Source organism: Scyliorhinus canicula, chromosome 8 (genome assembly GCF_902713615.1).
Source record: "Scyliorhinus canicula chromosome 8, sScyCan1.1, whole genome shotgun sequence".
In the NCBI taxonomy this organism is placed as follows: Eukaryota; Metazoa; Chordata; class Chondrichthyes; order Carcharhiniformes; family Scyliorhinidae; genus Scyliorhinus; species Scyliorhinus canicula.
The window spans coordinates 182,281,862-182,301,727 of NC_052153.1; the positions used below are offsets into that span (position 1 = coordinate 182,281,862).

A 19,866-nucleotide genomic window follows, 5' to 3' on the forward strand; every position below is an offset into this window, starting at 1 on the left:
AATGTTGAGTAGATTAGGATTGTTTTCATTGGAAAGACGGAGGTTGAGGGGAGACCTGATTGAGGTCTACAAAATTATGAGAGGTATGGACAAGGTGGATAGCAACAAGCTTTTTCCAAGAGTGGGAGTGTCAATTGCAAGGGGTCACGATTTCAAGGTGAGAGGGGAAAAGTTTAAGGGAGATGTGCGTGGAAAGTTTTTTACGCAGAGGGTGGTGAATGCCTGGAATGCTTTGCCAGCGGAGGTGGTAGAGGCGGGTACGATAGCATCATTTAAGATGCATCTGGACAGGTATATGAACGGGTGGGGAACAGAGAGAAGTAGACCTTGGAAAATAGGCAACAGGTTTAGATAAAGGATCTGGATCGGCGCAGGCTTGGAGGGCCGAAGGGCCTGTTCCTGTGCTGTCATTTTCTTTGTTCTTTGTTCCTCAGGAAACTAAGGGAATTCGGCATGGCCACATTGACTCTTACCAATTTTTACAGATGCACCACAGAATACATCCTATCTGGCTGCATCACAGCCTGGAATGGCAATTGCTAGGCCCAAGACCATATCAAACTTCAGAGTCATGGACACAGCCCAGTCTATCACGTGAACCCGCCTCCCATCCATGGACTCTGTCTACACCTCCCGCTGCCTTGGGAAAGCAGGCAGCATAATCAAAGACCCCTCCCACCCAGGTTATTCACTCTTCCAACTTCTTCCATTGTGGCAGCACGCTAGCATTGTGGATAGCACAATCGCTTCACAGCTCCAGGGTCCCAGGTTCGATTCCGGCTTGGGTCGTTGTCTGTGTGGAGTCTGCACATCCTCCCCGTGTGTGCGTGGGTTTCCTCCGGGTGCTCCGGTTTCCTCCCACAGTCCAAAGATGTGCAGGTTAGGTGGATTGGCCATGATAAATTGCCCTTAGTGTCCAAAATTGCCCTTAGTGGTGGGAGGGGTACTGGGTTATGGGGACAGGGTGGAGGTGTTAACCTTGGGTAGGGTGCTCTTTCCAAGAGACGGTGCAGACTCGATGGGCTGAATGGCCTCCTTCTGCACTGCAAATTCTATGTAATTTGCAGAAGATATAAAAGTCTGAAAACACACACTAACAGGTTCAAAAACAGCTCCTTCCCCGCTGTTACCATGCTCCTGAATCACCCTCTTATGGACTGATCTTCACTGAGCAATACTGGGCTCCGTATGCTCACCCGATACCTTTATCTATGTATTTACATTGTGAATTTTTGTATGTCCTCTGCTTTTTTTCCTGTATGGAGTGATCTGTCTGGACTGTAGGCAGAACAATTCTTTTCACTGTATCTTGGTACGCGTGATAATAAAACAAATGCAAACCCAATCCAAATATAATGTATCAGCCATACTTCCTTCTATTCTTTTTTCACTTCTTTAACTGTAAAAAAAACAAGGCCAGTAAGGTACAACATCGCTTCCTCTCGATTCCCTCAGGTCACTGAAACCAGCTCAGAAGATCTAAGAACCATGAAACGTTTATCGGATACAGCAACCTGTCTGATAACAACGCCTTCTTTCTCTTAGCTCTTCAGTGTTTGGGTTGGAACACAGCCATCAGTGGACACAAAGTTTTTAAAAAAAACTAACATGGAAACTCCCTGATCTTCACTCGATGTTTCACTCTTCTGATCTGTGACGAAAAATTGAGACCCAATGCTCGTGTAATCTCATGAAACTCCTCTGACTGTCAATTTTAAAATTCTAATCTTCAGAAGGCTATTTCCAGAAATCCAGTAATTAAATCCTTCAGAGAAATAGCTCCACAGATTAATTCTGAAGTACTGCCTGATTTCTTGCGCTAAGCTGAATAATATCTTGCTCTTCCACCAATCCTTGTCTGTATATTATGAATTTGACTGGCAATCAGAATTCAATTAAGCTTTAAACCCATGTGATGCATGCATCTGTGTCAAGTTAAAGCAGTTAATTAGTGAGTGATGAAGATTGCCATCTTCTGGCTGTTTCCTGATCATATGGTAACTTGGCCGATAAGAATGAGACCGTCCTGACTTGTATCCAGATAAGGCCTATCTAGTCGGACGAGGAGCAGGTGCAGGAAGAACGTCTAAGGTTAATAATCAAATAAGATTAACTCAGTCAGGCTGCAATATTCTACTTCAATTGAAGTGACTGAGAACTACATCATTTGATGTCTGGAGTAGAAACTGCAGAAAGAAAAATATTGGATCTCTACAGTGAGGAATGAGGACATTCGCCCTACCCAGTCTACACTGACCTTCCGAAAGATCATTCCACCCAGGCCCATTCCCCCCATTGCCACAACCCCGTAACCTAACCTACACTTCTTTGGACACAAATGGGAAATTTAACATGGCGGATCCACCTAACCTGCAACTCTTTGGACTGTGGGAGGAAACTGGAGCACCTGGAGGAAACCCACGTAGGCACGGGGAGAACGTGCAAACTCCACACAGACCAAGGTCGGAATCGTGCTTGGGTCCCTGGCATTGTGAGGCTGCAGTGCGAACCAATGTGCCACCATGCAGCCCAAGAATTGATTCTTGGGATGTGGTCGTCGCTGTCAAGGCCAGCATTTATTGCCCATCATGAAGTGCCCATGACAAAACGTAGAAAATAGAAAATAGGTGCAGGAGTAGGCCAGTTGGCCCTTCGAGCCTGCACCACCATTCAATATGATCGTGGCTGATCATGCAAATAGTGGATACCACTCCCGCTGTAGGAACATAGAAAGTAATAAAGAAACAAGCTGGTGTTGAGCTGCCTTCTTGAACTGCACAATCCCTGTGGTGTAGATGCACCCATAGTGCTGTTAGCGAGGGATATCCAGGCTTTTCAACCATAGACAGTGAAGGAACGGTCATATAGTTCCAAGAGGAGGGCTTGTAGGTGACGGTGTTGCCGAGCGCCTAGTTGCAACAAAGGAAAAGTGACAGCCAATTTGAAAACAGCGAGATCCCAAAGGGGCTGTTTAGCTCACAGGGCTAAATCGCTGGCTTTGAAAGCAGACCAAGGCAAGCCAGATTCCTGTAACAGCCTCCCCGAACAGGCGCCGGAATGTGGCTACTAGGGGCTTTTCACAGTAACTTCATTTGAAGCCTACTCGTGACAATAAGCGATTTTCATTTCATTTCAATGCAACAATAGCCTCGTAATCTGTTTCTTTTAGGGATAATTATTAGATCGGACAGCAGTGAGAATATCCCTACTCTTCTTTGAATACTGGCTATGGAATCTCGTATTTCCACCTTAGAATGCAGGCGGGCAGTTTAATGCCTCATCTGAAAGATAGCTTTGGCAGTGTTACATTCCCTTGGTGTTGCACTGATGTATCAGCCTGGATCATGTCCTCAAATCTCTATAGCGGGGTTTGAATCAGCAATCACCTGATTCGAGGTGAGAGTGCAACCAGTGAGCTCCAGCTGACACCGAGCTGGTCTACACTCAGGTGTCACTAACCAATAATGTTGTGGCTCCCATGTGGTTTCCAGAATGCCTGGCCGAGAAGCTGACATCAGTTTCAAATTTCTCGCCGGGTCATTACACGCAGTTACTATAAATACTGCAGAGTTGTTTACTTGATCATGTGTAAGTGAGAGGCGATAAAAATGCCAAGAAGCCTTCTTGAAACTGATGCTGCTGAACTGCGAGAGAACGGGTGGCACAGTGGCTAGCACTGCTGCTTCACAGCATCAAGGGCTAGTGTTTAATTCCGACCTTAGGTGACTGCCTGTGTGGAGTTTGCACATTCTCCCTGTGACTGTGTGGGTTTCCCCTGAATGTTCCGGTTTCCTCCCACAGTCCAAAGCCGTGCAGGTTAGGTGGATTGGCCGTGCTAAATTGCCCCTTCGTGTCCAAAGGATAGGTGGGGTTCAGGGTTTGCGGGGGTGTGAGCCTAGGTAGGGTTCTCTTTTGGAGGGTCGCTGTAGGCTCGAGGGCCAAATAGCTTCCTTCTGCACTCTAGTGGTTCTACGATTATAGGTTGCCGCGTTGCTCGTAAACTCTTCGGAAACCCGTACCAGCCTCCCCGAACAGGCGTCGGAATATGGCGACTAGGGGCTTTTCACAGTAACTTCATTTGAAGCCTTCTTGTGACAATAAGCGATTGTCATCTAATTTCAACCCTAATATCTGGAAAATGCAGCTCAATAATTGGTCACCTTGTCCTGTGCCCAGATTTTATTTGTTCCGCCATTGGCGGCTGTACCTATGGCAACCTTGGCCCTGAGCTCTGCAATTCTGTGCCTCTCTCTCCTTATTTAAGATGCTCCTTAAAACCAACCTATGTTTGTGATGCACCTTGTTAATGGCAACCTTGGCCCTGAGCTCTGCAATTCTGTGCCTCTCTCTCCTCATTTAAGATGCTCCTTAAAACCAACCTATGTTTGTGATGCACCTTGTTAATGATTTCCTGTGCTAAAGGTATTACATAAAACCGCGTTGTTGTTATACTCTCTATTGTGTGAGAGGCCAAAATATCCGAGGAGTTCCTTGGAACATCGTCCACAATCCTGAATCTTATTTTATGGTCCAACCAGACAAACAGATTTGCAACAAATGGGTCAATTTGGCCTTTTCCCCAAGCAATTCAGATAAGTTGTTCGTAATAAGTGCCTGATAGGTGTCAGTCTGAGCGAGGTATCTGTCAGCAAATAGCAGGATCGCTGGGCTAAATGTATGACAGAAATTGATTGAAATGAATTTGAAGCAATTTCCTTTGTGAATCCAATGTACAAAGGCGGCTGTTCTGACACGAAAGGTCAGGATAGACAGTCGAGCCACAATCAGCGGAGGCTACAATGGAAAGTGGAGAATGAAACAGAAGTTAGGAGGAGGTCAGCCAGAGGTCACAGAGTTCAAAGGAAGCTTAAGAATGCTTGTTAATCACAGATTGAAAAATGATTCAATTTATCACGTGTGTGTAACTGCTAAATGTTTGAGAACAGCAGCCAGATTGGTTATTCTGACAGGTCAAGCATCAGCAGGAATAAGGAAAGAAAGCCACTGAATCACACAGTGCAGAGGGAGGCCATTCAGCCCATTGTCTCTGTGCTGGGTCTTTGAAAACGCTGGTCAACTCGACTCATGTTCCACTCCTGTTCCCTGCAATTATTCCCTTTTCAAGATTCTATCCAATTGCCTTCCCATTCCAGCCAATCTCCTTGGCACCGTCTTCTGTGCTGACATTCATTGTGTCAATGGCCTGCAAACAACTTCAAACTTCCCAGTAAGACAATCAAACTTACTGCAATAACTCACATGAACGTGATGGTATAAACTGTGACAGCCATGTTAAGGTGTGAGATTAATGGTAACGAAATGCACTAGTCAACTGTTATATCCGCTCCCAGTGATCCAGGCTAACTTTGGCTTTACTGTGAATCAGATCATTGCCACGATGTCCGTCACTCTGAAGCTATTGTTTAAATCTTGAGGAATGTGTTAAGCACTTCCCAGGAAGACACTAACTGCTGATGTTCAGCAACTTTCGAATTTGGCTGATTGGAAAATCAGCTTACAGCTTTAACAAAAAAAGTATGTACATGTATATATTTCAGTGCAGCGATGTGAACGTGGGCCACATCTTAGAGAGGGAGCTGAGTAGTGTTGGAAACTGAAAGTCATGCAGAATACCAAATGGGCAGCTTAATTGTATTTTTTTTAACTCTGCCACTAGCAAAGCCAGCATTTGTTTCCCATCCCTAATTGCGCTTGAGCTGAGTGGCTTGCGACGCCATTTCAGAGAAGCAGTTCAGAGTCAACCATGTTTCTTTGCATCCGAAAGCGCATGGAGGCCAGACTGGTAAGGTTAGCAGATTTCCTTCCCTGAAGAACATGAGTGAACCAGATGGGGTTTTTACAACAATCGATGGTAGCTTCATGGACACCAAGATTGAGACAACCTTTCAATTGAACTTATATGCCAGCAGCTTCCGTGGTGGGATTTGAACCAATATCCCCAGAACATTATGATAATATAATATTTATTGCTTATTGTCACAAGTAGGCTTCAGTGAAGTTACTGTGAAAAGCCCTTAGTCGCCACATTCCGGCGTTTGTTCGGAGAGGCTGGTACGGGAATTGAACCCACGCTGCTGGCCTTGTTCTGCATTACGAGCCAGCTATTTTAGCCCACTGTGCTAAACCAGCCCCTGGTTAGCCTGCGCCTCTGGATCACTCATCCAGAGACATTCCCGTTAACCCACCATCTCCGCTCCATAGTGCTTTGGGATGTTTCCTTACATTTAACACACTGTATATGAATACAAGTTGTTGGTGTTGATTGTTCCCCGAATTGGAAGAAGCCAATCCACAGTGAAAGTGGGTGAGAGGTAAACACGAGGAAATATAAAAGACTAAACAGTGATATTTTATAGCAATACTATAAGCTACCAGGCTGATATGGGACACATTTAAAAACTAGCCATGTTAGCATGGAACTAACATCAGGGCAGCACGGTAGCATAGTGGTTAGCACAATTGCTTCACAGCTCCAGGGTCCCAGGTTCGATTCCCGGCTTGGGTCACTGTCTGTGCGGAGTCTGCACATTCTCCCCGTGTCTGCATGGGTTTCCTAGGGGTGCTCCGGTTTCCTCCCACAGTCCAAAGATGTGCAGGTTAGGTGGATTGGCCATGATAAATTGCCCTTAGTGTCCAAAATTGCCCTTAGTATTGGGTGGGGTCACTGGGTTATGGGGATAGGGTGGAGGTGTTGGGATTGGGTAGGGTGCTCTTTTCAAGAGCCGGTGCAGACTCGATGGGCCGAATGGCCCCCTTCTGCACTGTAAATTCAATGTATACTATGTAAATTAAATGCTTCGGATCTCCTTCTACTTAAACTATGACCTAGAAGGTCAAGAGCAGCAGATGCATGGGAAACATCACCTGCAAGTTCCCCTCCAAACCACTCACCATCCTGTCTTGGAAATATATCGCTGTTCCTTCACTGTCGCTGGGTCAAAATCCTGGAACCCACTCCCTGACAGCAGTATGGTGTACCTACACCACATGGACTACAGCCGTTTCAGGAAAGCAGCTCACCACCACTTTCTCAAGTGCAATTAGGGATGGAAACCCAAACCGACACGGGAAGGAAGTGCAAACCCCACACAGACAGTCACCCAAGGCCGGAATTGAAGCCAGGTCCTGATGTGTTGGGTATGCTGGGCCTAGGAGGACTGTGTTTACTGCAGTGGTGAGAGATACAGGCTTCCAACACTTGAAGAAATACAACTCGATTTTATTGATCTCTTGACTATCATACATGCTTTAACTGTGGGTTGACACTATGCTGACTTGATTGGAGACCTGAGGCTAACCTGACCAGACTAACTGACTACCACATGGTGTTTGTTCTAATTGCTGCTCACGAGCTCTACTGTCTCAGAGGCTGGATCCCGAGAGAGCGAGAAAACTAGTGCCCTCTGGCTTTATAGTGGTCGTGTCCTGTCTGGTGATTGGCTGCTGTGTTCTGTGTGTTCACTGGTCATCCTGTGTGTCAATCACTGCCTGTCTGCACACCATCATATACCTGGATGTATATTATGACAGGTCCCTCGGGCCTGAGGCAGTGGTGCATTCTGTTGAGAGGATGAGCGAGAAAGAGCGAGACCAAGGACATAGCGATTGTTTGCCGCTTAGTTTATTTATTTTCCTCATTTATCTTTAAACACTTTTACAATTTATTGGTAGTGTCATGTTTTCTTCATAATAAAGATTTTTCTGCAAAAGCAACAATAAAGTATTGGAAACAGTAGGATGTATTAATTACAATAAATAAAGGCACATAAATATGAATAAAAATAAAAGCAATACCTTAAGCACATATCTTCCACTGTGCCACGTGCCTCCCAGTGGAATAAATATATCACTATTATTTGCTTTGTGTGAACTTTAGTCTTACATGTTTATATTTGAAGAAGAAAGAAAATGATGTGAAACCAGAACTGAAGTGGACACAGAAAAGGAATAAAATAGATTAAGATTTCAGATGTTCATGTTCAGATTAACTTTCATGTGGCAAAAGAGCTCCTGCTTATTTCTCATGTTTTCCTTTCATTCCCTCCAAGAGCAGTGGTGGGCACCCTAAGTTAGTGAGTGGGCCGCATATGGGGCCCTCCTTGATCTCAGTGGGCCTCAGGATTGAAATTGGGCATGTACGCTAACCAGGAACCCCTACAAAAGTCAAATAAAATTAAACACACTGAAAATTTCATATCGAGTTACAGAAAATGCGAAATCATTCATACATTAATAGAAGTGTCATCAACTTCACATGGGAGAAACAAAATAAATATTTACGCTTACCTTACCTACACTATAATTTGCTCTGCTTAACAGCTAATACTAGCTATGATCAAAAGTGATACATTTCTTAAATGTACAGATATGCGCTTAAGGTATTGCTTTTATTTTTATTCATATTTATGTCCCTTTATTTATTGTAATTAATACATCCTACTGTTCCCAATACTTTATTGTTGCTTTTGCAGAAAAATCTTTATTATGAAGAAAACATGACACTACCAATAAATTGTAAAAGTGTTTAAAGATAAATGAGGAAAATAAATAAACTAAGCAGCAACAATCGCTATGCCCTTGGTCTCACTCACCCTCTCAACAGAATGCATTGTGGGCTGCAGTCAGAGCTGTAATGGGCCGCATGTGGCCTGCAGGTCACAGGTTGCCCACCACTCTCCTGGTGGAATGTCTGAATTCAGTGTCGCTGTCCATGCTATTGAAAAACTGGGAGCTATTCAGGACGAACCAATCTGAAAAGAAGGACTTGCATTTGTATAGCACCCTTCCTGGCCTCAGGCCATCTCAAAGCGCTTCAAAGCCAATTGAGTACTCTTGTGGCGTAGTCATTGGTGTAAAGTAGAAAACACGGCTGCCAATCAGTGCACAGCAAATTCCCATTAATAGCAATATGTAAACGTTCAAATATAGAACATAGAACATTACAGCGCAGTATCATCTGTTGTGGGTGTTAGTTGAGGGAAAACTATTGGCAGGACCCCAGGGACCACTCCCTTCTTCTTTGAAATAGTTTCACAGGTACTTTATCTCCTTTTTGCTGCCCCACCCATCTCCCGCTCCCCGACGTGCACCCCCCCCCCCCCCCACATCGACATCTTGATGTATCGATTCATGCAAAAGGCAGCCTTTCTGACAGATCAACGCTTTTCCCCTTCTGCAGGACAGTGTCAGGCTGAGTTATGGACTCAAATTCAGGAAGGAAATGAATTCTGATTCAGAGGTGAGAGGACTACTAAAAAAAACATCAGCTGAACCTTCTCTAATCAGCATGCTCAGAGATATAGTGCCAGACGTTGCTGGGGAAATATTGGCAGGTTAAATGTATGCAGCGCTCTCGATGTGCAAATAACCCAGCAATCTGTGGCAAGGAAAGGATATCCCACGAGTTAAAAATCGCCACAAATTACATGATGATTTGTTCTGTCCTGCCATCAGCCTTGTTAAAATGGAATCATCTCCACCACCCCACCCCGAGAGTTACAAGAAATTGCTCCAATTGCATTATTACAGTTAATTAAACTCGACATAAAACTCCAGTGCTTAACAGTACAAGTGTAATTTATAAAGGTGAGATCTAAGTATCCGCCATGCCACTCAATATATCTCACCCAGAAAGGAACAATTCAAACCATGGGTTTCATTTCCGCGGGTGGTAAATTGTTTGAGGGGCTGGTTTAGCTCAGTTGGCTAAATCGCTGGCTTTTAAAGCAGACCAATCAGGCCAGCAGCACGGTTCGATTCCCATACCAGCCTCCCCGGACAGGCGCCGGAATGTGGCGACTAGGGGCTTTTCACAGTAACTTTATTGAAGACTACTCGTGACAATAAGCGATTTTCATTTTTCAAAATCCATAGAATCTCTACAGTGCAGAAGGAGGCAACTCGGCCCATTTAGTCTACACCAACTCTCAGATAGAGAATCATACCTAGGTCCACTCACCTTGCCCTATACCCGTAACTCTGCGCACTGACCATGGCCAATCCACCCAATCTGCACATCTTTGGACACTAAGGGGCAATTTAGAATTGCCAATCCACCTTCAGGATCCCTCCCACCCGGCTTACTCACTTTTCCAATTTCTTCCATCAGGCAGGAGATACAGAAGTCTGAGAACATGCACGAACAGACTCAAAAATAGCTTCTTCCCCGCTGTTACCAGACTCCTAAATGACGACCCTCTTATTGACTGACCTCATTAATACTACACCGTGTATGCTTCATCTGATGCCAATGCTTATGTAGTTACATTGTATATCTTATTTTGCCCTATTATGTATTTTCTTGAATTTTGTTTAATTCCCTTTTCTCCCCATGTACTGATCTGTTGAGCTGTTTGCAGAAAAAAACTTTTCACTGTACCTCGGTACACGTGACAATAAACAAATCCGATCCAATCCAATCCCAACCTGCATATCTTTGGACACTAAGGGAAAATTTAGTATGGCCAATCCACCTAACCTGAATTTTAAAAGCCTCCAAACTTTTTTCTCTCAACCTTAATTTGATATTTCTTACCCTTTATTATTCTTTCGGGACCTGATTTTACTTGAATTTATCCTATTTCCATCGCAATCGTTCCTCAATCCTTTAAGTCGCATTGGTTCGGGAGAAACACTTTTGGTCTGCAGGTTCAGAAAAACCCAGGGTGAGTCCCTTTGTCCTCACTGGGCTGCAATCAGCTCACATTCCCAGCTATATGTGGTGCAAAGGGCTTCCATAGCTGAAGGAAAATAATCTAACTGATGAGGCAGGCTGCCCCAACAAATTCTGGGCCGTAGCAAAGAAATTATTGAAGAGATTCTCTCTGTGGCATGATTGTAAAACATGCCCCTTTCGAAATGGGTCACACTTTCTATAGAAACGCTAAGCAAAGGAACTCTCATGCACGTCCATTATGCTACGTGTGGAGACTAGAGTTAATCCACCCCTTGGCGATTTGCTTCACATCCTGAGCTCAGTCGAATGCTCACAGCTCTAAAGATCATGGATGGAATTCCCCGGCCATTGGGAATCCCCCCCCCCCCCCCCCCCCCCCCCCCCCCCCCCCCCCCCGGCAGTACAACCCCTGGCCGCGGGTTTCCTGGCGGCACAGTGGTGGCTTCAATGGGAAATTCCATTGACAAGAGGCGGGAAGATGGAATCCGTCAGCAATGAACAACGCCCCGCCGAAAACATGTGGCTGTGGGACAGGAGAATCCAGCCCCGGTTACCTGCATCTGTCGCAAATTCAGCAGAAACCTCTTTACTCAGCAAGAGGTGAGAATGTGGGATTTGCTACCACATGGAGCTTTTGAGGCAAATAGCATGAATGTACTTAAGGGGAGGCTAGAGAAGCAACAACCAGGAGAAAAAGAATAGAACGTTATGTTGATAGGGTTAGATTAAGTAAGGAGGAGTGTGGTGCTTGTGTGGAGCATAAATGCCAGCATATACCAGTTGGACCAAATGGTCTGTTTCTGTACTGCACATTCCATGTAACTTTATAGTGTTAAAAATGTTTTTTAATTCATTCCTGGGGTAAGGTCTCTCTGGCAAAGCCAGCATTTATTTCCCATTCCTCTTTGGTCTTGTGAGGTTGGGAGCGGGCTGTGGAAAATCTAAGACACTTAAAAAATTGGTTGTGTCTGTGGCTGGATTCCCCCGTCCCCCAGCCGCCTGTTTCTCGGCAGTGTGCTGTTCTCTGGTGGCGGCATTCTCTACGCCCACCGCTTGTCAATGGGATTTCCCATTAAAGGCACCACATGCTGCCTGGAAACCCGGAGGCAGGGTGCGCCGGTGGTGGGAACACTGAATCCCAATGGCCAGAGAATTCCGCCCATTATCCAGCGTAATCATACTGTCCAGCTCTTGGACCACAGCCTGGTTGGTTACAACACTGCAAGTGCATATTCAAATACTTCTACAATGAGATTAGGGATTCTCACTTGAACACCCTTTCAGGTAGTGAGCTCCAGACCCCTCTCTGGGTAAGGACATAAATCACAACTCTGCACTAATCCTTTTGTCCATTACTTCACAACAATGCTCCCTTGGTTATTGACCTCTCTGTCATGGAGAATAGGGTCTTCCTATCCATTTTTTCTAGGTGCCCCATAATTTTATACACCTTAATTAAATCTCCCTCAGTCTCCTGTTACAAAAACAAAGGTATCATAAAGGGATTTATTTTTGTATCGGTAAACATTAAAATTAAGGCATAGTTTTAGGTGGGTTTAATTTATTTTTTTCTCTGGAAGGGACCTATTCAGGCTGGACAAAGGTGATTGAGTGTGTGGTTTCAGTTCCAACTGGGTTTCTGTTGTGATAAAGAGAGCTACAGTGTGAAGAATAAATATATTTGCCTAGCAGTGAAAGGACCTTGTAAGAGAAACAAAAACTTTCCTTTGTTCTTTAGTTTTAGCTGGAGGCTACAGCAGTTGGTGGCAGGCAGTTAGAGAGGGAAAATCTCTCTCAGCTTTGCTGGGAGAAAAGCCATACAATGGAGTAATGGTTAAGAAAGCCAATGTCAGAAACCTAAAGGACAGCTTCTTAAGGAAACAAGAGAAATGAGGAGGAGTTTCCAGGAGCCTGGAGTTGAAGGTGCAAAGAGGAACTGTGAGCAGCACAGGTTACTGTTCATTTCAAGTCACAGAACTGTAACTAGTGAGAAGTCAGCAAGATACCTGAAGGGGTTCCAAGGTTTTCATGTAGTTTAGAAGTCTTACAAAACCAGGTTAAAGTCCAACAGGTTTGATGCATGTAGTTTGTAAGGCATTAATTGAAATAGTTATGGAGCAATCAATGGCTGGATATTGGAACTTGTGCGTGTAAAAGGGGTCAAGACAAAGAAATCCTAAAAGGGGTTGGTGTAAAATTTGGAGTTGATTTGCTGGTAGAAATGCAGCGGAAGCTCTGTTCACAAAAGTCTTTTGGAAAAGAAGGACCTATTTCAGAATGCAACTGCTGATGGAAATCCTTCTCCACGCATGTTTTGGGAGCGGAGTTTAGAAACTCTCATATGACAATCACCTGAGGGAATTCTGAGGAAGAAATCTGCAGACTCGACCTGGTTTCAGAGAGGAGTATTTGACCACAGCCAATCGAAGTATCTTTAAAAAGGGTCTTTGTGTGTCAATTACACCATTGTCGATTCAAATGTACTTTATCACCACATTAATCTTAAAATCTGTGTGTAATAGTTAAGCTAAAGTGGGAGTAAAGTAGTTCTGTATTATAATTCAATTTTTCCATCATAATACATTTTTTGTTGTTAAAACTAATTAGCGGTCCTGTGGCTCCAAGGTTGATAAAATAAGATAGAAGTTACGGTCTTTTGAGCCAGGGTTCCATTCTGGGATCTTCTCATCCAGTTATAACATCAAGGGGGACAGTAACACTCCTCTGTTTCAAAGAAAACAACATCCCCCTGTATAATCCTGCTGCATAGCTAAAGTTCCCTGGGCGGGATTCTGTGATCCTGAGGCTAAGTGTTGATGCCGTCGGACACGCCGTCGTGTTTCTCGATGGCATCAAGACGGCCTCAGGATCAGCAATTCTGGCCCCTACAGGGGGCCAGCACAGCACTAGAGTGGTTTACGCCACTCCAGCTGCTGATCCCGGCGTCAAATGGATGCCGCGGGATCTGCGCATTTGCAGTGGCACCGGCGCCAATGCGCGCATGCGCAATGGCTTCCTTCAACGCGCCAGCCCCGGCGCAACATGGCGCAGAACTACAGAGGCCGCAAGGAAGAAACAAGGTCCCCAGCCAGAGAGGCCGTCCCACCAATCGGTGGGCCCCGATCGCAGGCCAGGCCACATCGGAGGCCACCCCCCCCCCCCCCCGGGTCGGACCCCCCTCCCCCTCCCAACAGGCCGCCCGCGGACCTTTGAATGCCAAGGTCCCGCAGGCTGAGAGCAGGTGTGGACGGCGCCGGCAGGACTTGGCGTTTTTATGACGACCGCCTGCGTAGAGTGGTTCCCGACCGGCGCAGCGCCAACAGGGTGGTGTGGCACGATTCGCGCCGGTCACGGGCATTCTCCGGCCCGGTCCTGGGCTGAGAGAATCCCGCCCCCTGTTTCTTGGCCACTGCTTTAACTATTGCAGTCTGTTTGGCAAATGCGCTGGGTAGGAAAGTGCATGATTTTGACACAGTGACAATAAAGGAACGGCAATATATGCGTCCAAGTTGGGATGAAGGTGACTTGGAGGGGAACTTGGAGGATGATGCATCTGCACACCACTTGGGCTTGTCCTTCTCGGCAGTGGAGGCCTTGGGTTTGGATACCATCAAAGAACCCTTGGCTATGGGTTGCATGAACTACAGCCATGGTGCACTGGTAATGGCAGGAGTGAATAGTTTAGATGGTGGATGGGGTGCCAATCAAGCTGATTAAAGCGCAATCTTGCATCATGAGTAACTTTAACAGACTGGCATGAGAGCTCTGCTCTGATGTCTTTTAATTGGTTACACAAGAAGCTGTGGAAAGCCTTTTGTAACTCTATATCTTTTATTGCCCTGTAAATTGTCCCGAATGATAACACTCAGCATTTTTATATAATTGCGCTATGAAAGCAATAGAAGTCACATAAAAAGACAAAACATCATCCATTTTAATTTTATCCTGAGCTAAGTTTGTCACTATCTTTGGCTAAAATCAGTTAACAATCTTCTTGACAGAAATGCTTCCATTCCAATGATATGCGGTCAGAGCTGTTTCACAAAAAGCTTAATAGAATAACTTAAAAGAGCAAATATATAGATTCGAGAAAGAACAGTAATTCAAGTACCATCTGCAAGATGCACTGCCGCCACTCATCAAGCACCTCCGAAACCTCCGACCTCTAACTCTTTGAAGGACAAGAGCAGCAGGTGGATGGGAACACCACCAACTGGGCTGAGCTGGCGATGCTCATATCCCATGAAAGAGAAAAAAAAGAAGATACATTGTTGGGAACAGAAAGGTCCAGCAACTTATATTTGTATAGCACCTTTAACATAATGAAATGTCCTTAGCTGCTTCACAGGTGTACTATAAGGCAAAGTGTGACACCACAGCACATATCAAAATATTAACTGCCATTCTCCCAATCGGTGACTAAATGCTCCCGCCAGTGGGAAGACAGAATCCCATTGGTGCTGGGAGTGACCCCTCATGCTGTTCAAAGGCACTTAGAATTTTGTTTTACCCAAGATCGGAATTTAAGGACCATTCAATGGCACACCGAGTTCATGCTGGACCTGAGAGAGGCGGGACTTAATCTTGCCAACCGATCACGATCCTCAGAGACCGAAGCACCCTTTAAAAATGCAACATGATCTTAGAATGCTGCTGCAGCTCCCCTCCCCCTATATCACTAGAAAGGCCCTCTCCTCCTCTCTCCTCATTAACTCCCTTCACCACATCCCCCGTTCCCCCCTCATCTCACAAGTCCCGAAAGATGTGCTTGTTAGGTGAATTGGACATTTTGAATTCTCCCTCAGTGTACCCAAACAGAGTTGGAGTGTGGCGACTGGGGGATTTTCACAGTAACTTCATTGCAGTGTTAATTTAAGCCTACTTGTGACACTAATAAAGATTATTATTACTATTACTAAAGTATTGAAGCCAGTTTCTATGGTGAAAAGGCTAAAAGCTTTGAACTGCATTGTTTACATTCAATTTCATGCACCATTGACTTGTAAAAGCTATTTTACTGACAGGTTGAGGCAGTTTTAAACAGGAAACTAAGAATGTTTATTGATATAGCTCTGCAGGGATCATTAACTCAGGGTAACCGCTGGTTTTCAAACCCCAGTTTTTTTCCAGAGGCTGCTTCTTTGTTTTCAAGCGCTTCTGAAAAAGAGCAGGTGCCGCCCCACACTTTTAACTTCATCTCACAGATATTTCAACTTGGCATAAATGACACTGTTTAAAGAGTTTAGGGGTACAGATAGGAACACGTTCACTTTATTGTCAGAGATTTTGGTCCGCCGTGGGAATCAGTTGGCCATCGTGAATCCCACCACTGGGGAGTGGCCCTGGAGAATCTGGACATTTAAATCAGTTGTCCAAAAGCTGTATCAAAGTGGTAGGTTTTAAGGAGAATCCTAAATAGAGAAGTGAGGTGCTGAAGCCGAGAGGTATTGGGGGAGCGGGGAAGTAGTTCAAAGGACAAAGAACAAGGAAAAGTACAGCAGAGGAACAGGCCCTTCGGCCCTCCAAGCCTGTGCCGACCACGCTGTCCGTCTAAACTAAAATCTTGTACACGTCCGGGGTCCATAATCCCTCAATCCCCATCCTATTCACGTATTCAGAGCATGGGACTGAGGCAACTGAAGGTGGGACCAGCAACAAAAAAATGAAAAAATGAAAATCGCTTATTGTCACATGTAGGCTTCAAATGAAGTTACTGTGAAAAGCCCCTCGTCGCCACATTCCAGCACCTGTTCGGGGAGGCTGGTACGGGCATTGAACCGTGCTGCTGGGCTGCATTCGTCTTCTTTAAATGCCAGCTATTTAGCCCTGTGCTAAACCAGCCCCTTAACGGTGGAGCAATTAAAATTGTGGATGATGCCCAAGCGACCTGGATTAGGGAAATGCAGATATTTCAGAGAATTTTAGAGCTGGTGGATATTACAGAGATAGGGAGAGGGCAAGGTCGTGTAGATATTTGAAACAAGGATGATAATTTTACAAATCAAGACATTGCTTGACTGGGAGGCAATGTCGGCCAGTGAGCAGAGGGTGAGAGGGGAACAGGGCTAGCTGTGATTTAAGACATGGGTATCAGGGGTGTGGATGACTTGGTGTTTAAGGAGGGTAGAATGTCATAGACTGGTGATCTGAGAGGAAACAAAGACATGTATGAGTGCTCCAACAGAGATGATCTGAGATGGGGGGGTGAAACTGAGCAATGCTATGGAGGGGGAATTAGGAAGTCTTAGTGATGGCATGGATAGGAGGTCAGAAATGAAAAATGAATGAAATGAAAATCGCTTATTGTCACGAGTAGGCTTCAATGAAGTTACTGTGAAAAGCCCCTAGTCGCCACATTCCGGCGCCTGTCCGGGGAGGCTGGTACGGGAATCGAACCGTGCTGCTGACCTGCTTGGTCTGCTTTAAAAGCCAGCGATTTAGCCCAGTGAGCTAAACCATCACCAAAATGAAGCTCATTTTGGGATCAAATGTGACACCAGACCCTGGATTCTGCGGCCATTTGCTTGCGGCATGAGTCTCTCTTCCCGCCGGCAGTGTGCCTTTGGGTTTGAGGGCGGCGTGGGGTGGCTTGAATTGGAAATCCCATTGAATGCAGTGGGAACAGAGAACCCCGCCACCAGTGAACGGCGGGCCGCCTCCTGCTGTTGTGAAATATGCGGCTGGGGTGCCAGGGAATCCCACCTCAAGTTTTCAAAAACACTGGCTTAATCTCAGTCTTGTTGCCAGGAAGAGTAGTGGAATCGGTGGCTAAGGAATGGAATTTGCAGCGGGGACCAAAAACAATGGGCAGGATTCTCCGTCGGCCGACACTGGAATCAGGATAGGCGATCGGGTGGAAAATCGGGTTTGACGCCGAAATCATGGCGGGCACCGGATTCACGCCAAATCGCAATTCTCCAGTGCCTCGTCAGCGACGTCAATGTGTTTCACTCCTGATGTACAGTAAACGCCATTGCTATATCATTAGTGGGCCTGACCCGTTATTCTCCGGGGTCTCTGCCATTCTCCGCCTCCACTGGGATGAATTCCGGCGGCGAAGTTCACTTGTGCTTTCAAAAATCGGGAAACATGTGCTGGAGCTGCTGAGAGGGAGAGAGGGAGTACGGAAAGTGTCCAACATCAGTGTGCTGACAGCTGAGCTGCTGGCTGGGGGGCTTCTGCTAGCACTGGGGGTGATTAGCGGGGGTGACCAGGAGGTGGGGCTGTGGGGGACGGGTATGGAACACCATTGCTGCAATCTGCCAGGCAGCCTTGCGTCTGCGCATGCCGCTGACTGCCCACTGTGATCTTAGTGCCACGGGTCGTATGGGTGCCCCGGAGGGCCACCCTCCTCGGTACCCTCTGTGTGTGTGTGGGGAGTGGAATGCTAATGTGTCTGCCTCTCGAGTGCCAATTCCCACCCCGGTGAATGCAACGCTGTTTTCCATCGGAATCAATCATGTCCCATGTGGTGCCCGTGCTAGCCCCTCAATGGTCAGTGAATTGGTCCAGGAGTGGCGGCAATTTTGCTGTTGTCGAATTCCACGAATCCTGCCCCAGCGTCACCACTTAGTCTCAGGAATGGAGAATTCCGCCTAATGTCTTCAGTCTTCCTGAGACTCAATTAGAGGAAACTTCAGCTTATCCAGCTCTGGATCATTAGAACTTTGTTGCTTGTGGGAGCTTACTCTGCACAAATTGGCGACTGTATTCCCGTCATTGCAACATTCGATAGCGGTTGGAAAAGGCGTTAAATAAATGCAGGCTTCTCTTTCTTGTTCGTCCCCGAAAGGAAAGTTTGTGCAGGCTCCCAGAACCAGTTTCAGCTCGCTTTTGTTTGCTACCTTGGCCTTGCTGACCCACCCAGTCTGTCACAAGAATGAATAATGTTCCCAACCACAATTCTGGCAGAGGGAACAGCAATATTATTGAGTCAGGACTGTGTTGGGTTTGGCTTTGGTTCAAGCTGAACTGAGGCACAACTCTTGAACCACTTGTTCATCCATAATTCACGCATCATTTCCTGCTCCTCAGCACTGCAACTCAACAGCTCTGCTGATTTGACAAAAGTCAGAACACAGCACCCAGTAGGTTCATATGTCATCTACTGCCAGGGAAATTAAATTAAGAGTAAAAAAAAAAACCCTTTTTAATGGGTTTGCTTCATGCAATTCTCAAAATATTTCTTACCGTTGCCCCTCTCCGACCTGCAGCATTGCATTCTTCATCTCGGTAGGTGATGATTACAGTCATTTAACATGAGAATCCATTATAGCTTTCTTCAGTAAGACCGTCATTTTGACAGCTTTTGAGACAGTTCTCTCAAACGTACTGTTACTGATAAAATCAGGGACTATTTCCATCTGATAGGGGACTGATTAACATTTAACGCTAAATTCTTCTGTGTAACATTCTGAAAATTATTGTTAACGTCTACACAGATTAAATTTACAGAGAAATCTAACAGGATTCCATTAACCAGTGACTATCGGAGAACATTAAACTTCAATAAAGTGTAACATTCCATTCAACGGCCAGAAGTGGATAAAATATAACGATATGAAGCGTGGTTTAATGCATTTCCGACCTTTTGAATCAGGTTCGTGTCAATTCCAAACACCATTGATCTAGAACAGTGAGTTTTTTTTTATTTCGTGAGTGTCAACGTTGGCTAGATTGCAGCAATCTAATCTAAGCCTGAAGATAATGCTTGTTTTTAATTAGCTCATGGGATTTGAGCATCTTTGGCTAGTCCAGCATTTATTGCTCATCCTTACTTACCCTTGAGAAGGTGGGTGGTGAGTTGCCTTCTTGAAACGTTCCAATCCTTGTGGTGGTGGTTCACCCACCGTGCTGTTATGAGGGAAGAACCAGGTTTTTGACTCAGTACAGAGGGTACTGACCTTCGTGGCGCAGTGTGGGTGTTCACTGATCATTGATGGAGCAGTAGAAAAAAAGGAGGTCACGCACTGTCCTACGAATAATGCATCTGCACGTTTAATATCTCCATGAACAAAAGCTTGGATGGCACTGCCAGTGTTGAGTTGGTCTGGAAGGAACTAAAGCATTCAAAAGTGCAGGTTGCAAAGTCCTTGATTGCCATTGGCTGCGCCATCCCTATGTTCAAGACTGTCCACCAGTCCTCTTCAAGAGGACAGCTCAGCTTTCTA

At 45.6% G+C, this 19,866-nt stretch overlaps 1 protein-coding gene across 4 annotated transcripts in view; it reads right to left on the reverse strand.

The window, feature by feature from the left end:
* The window catches only part of galntl6 (polypeptide N-acetylgalactosaminyltransferase like 6), a 1,408,929-nt gene that overhangs the window by 624,882 nt on the left and 764,181 nt on the right, over positions 1 to 19,866 (reverse strand). The window lies entirely within an intron of this gene.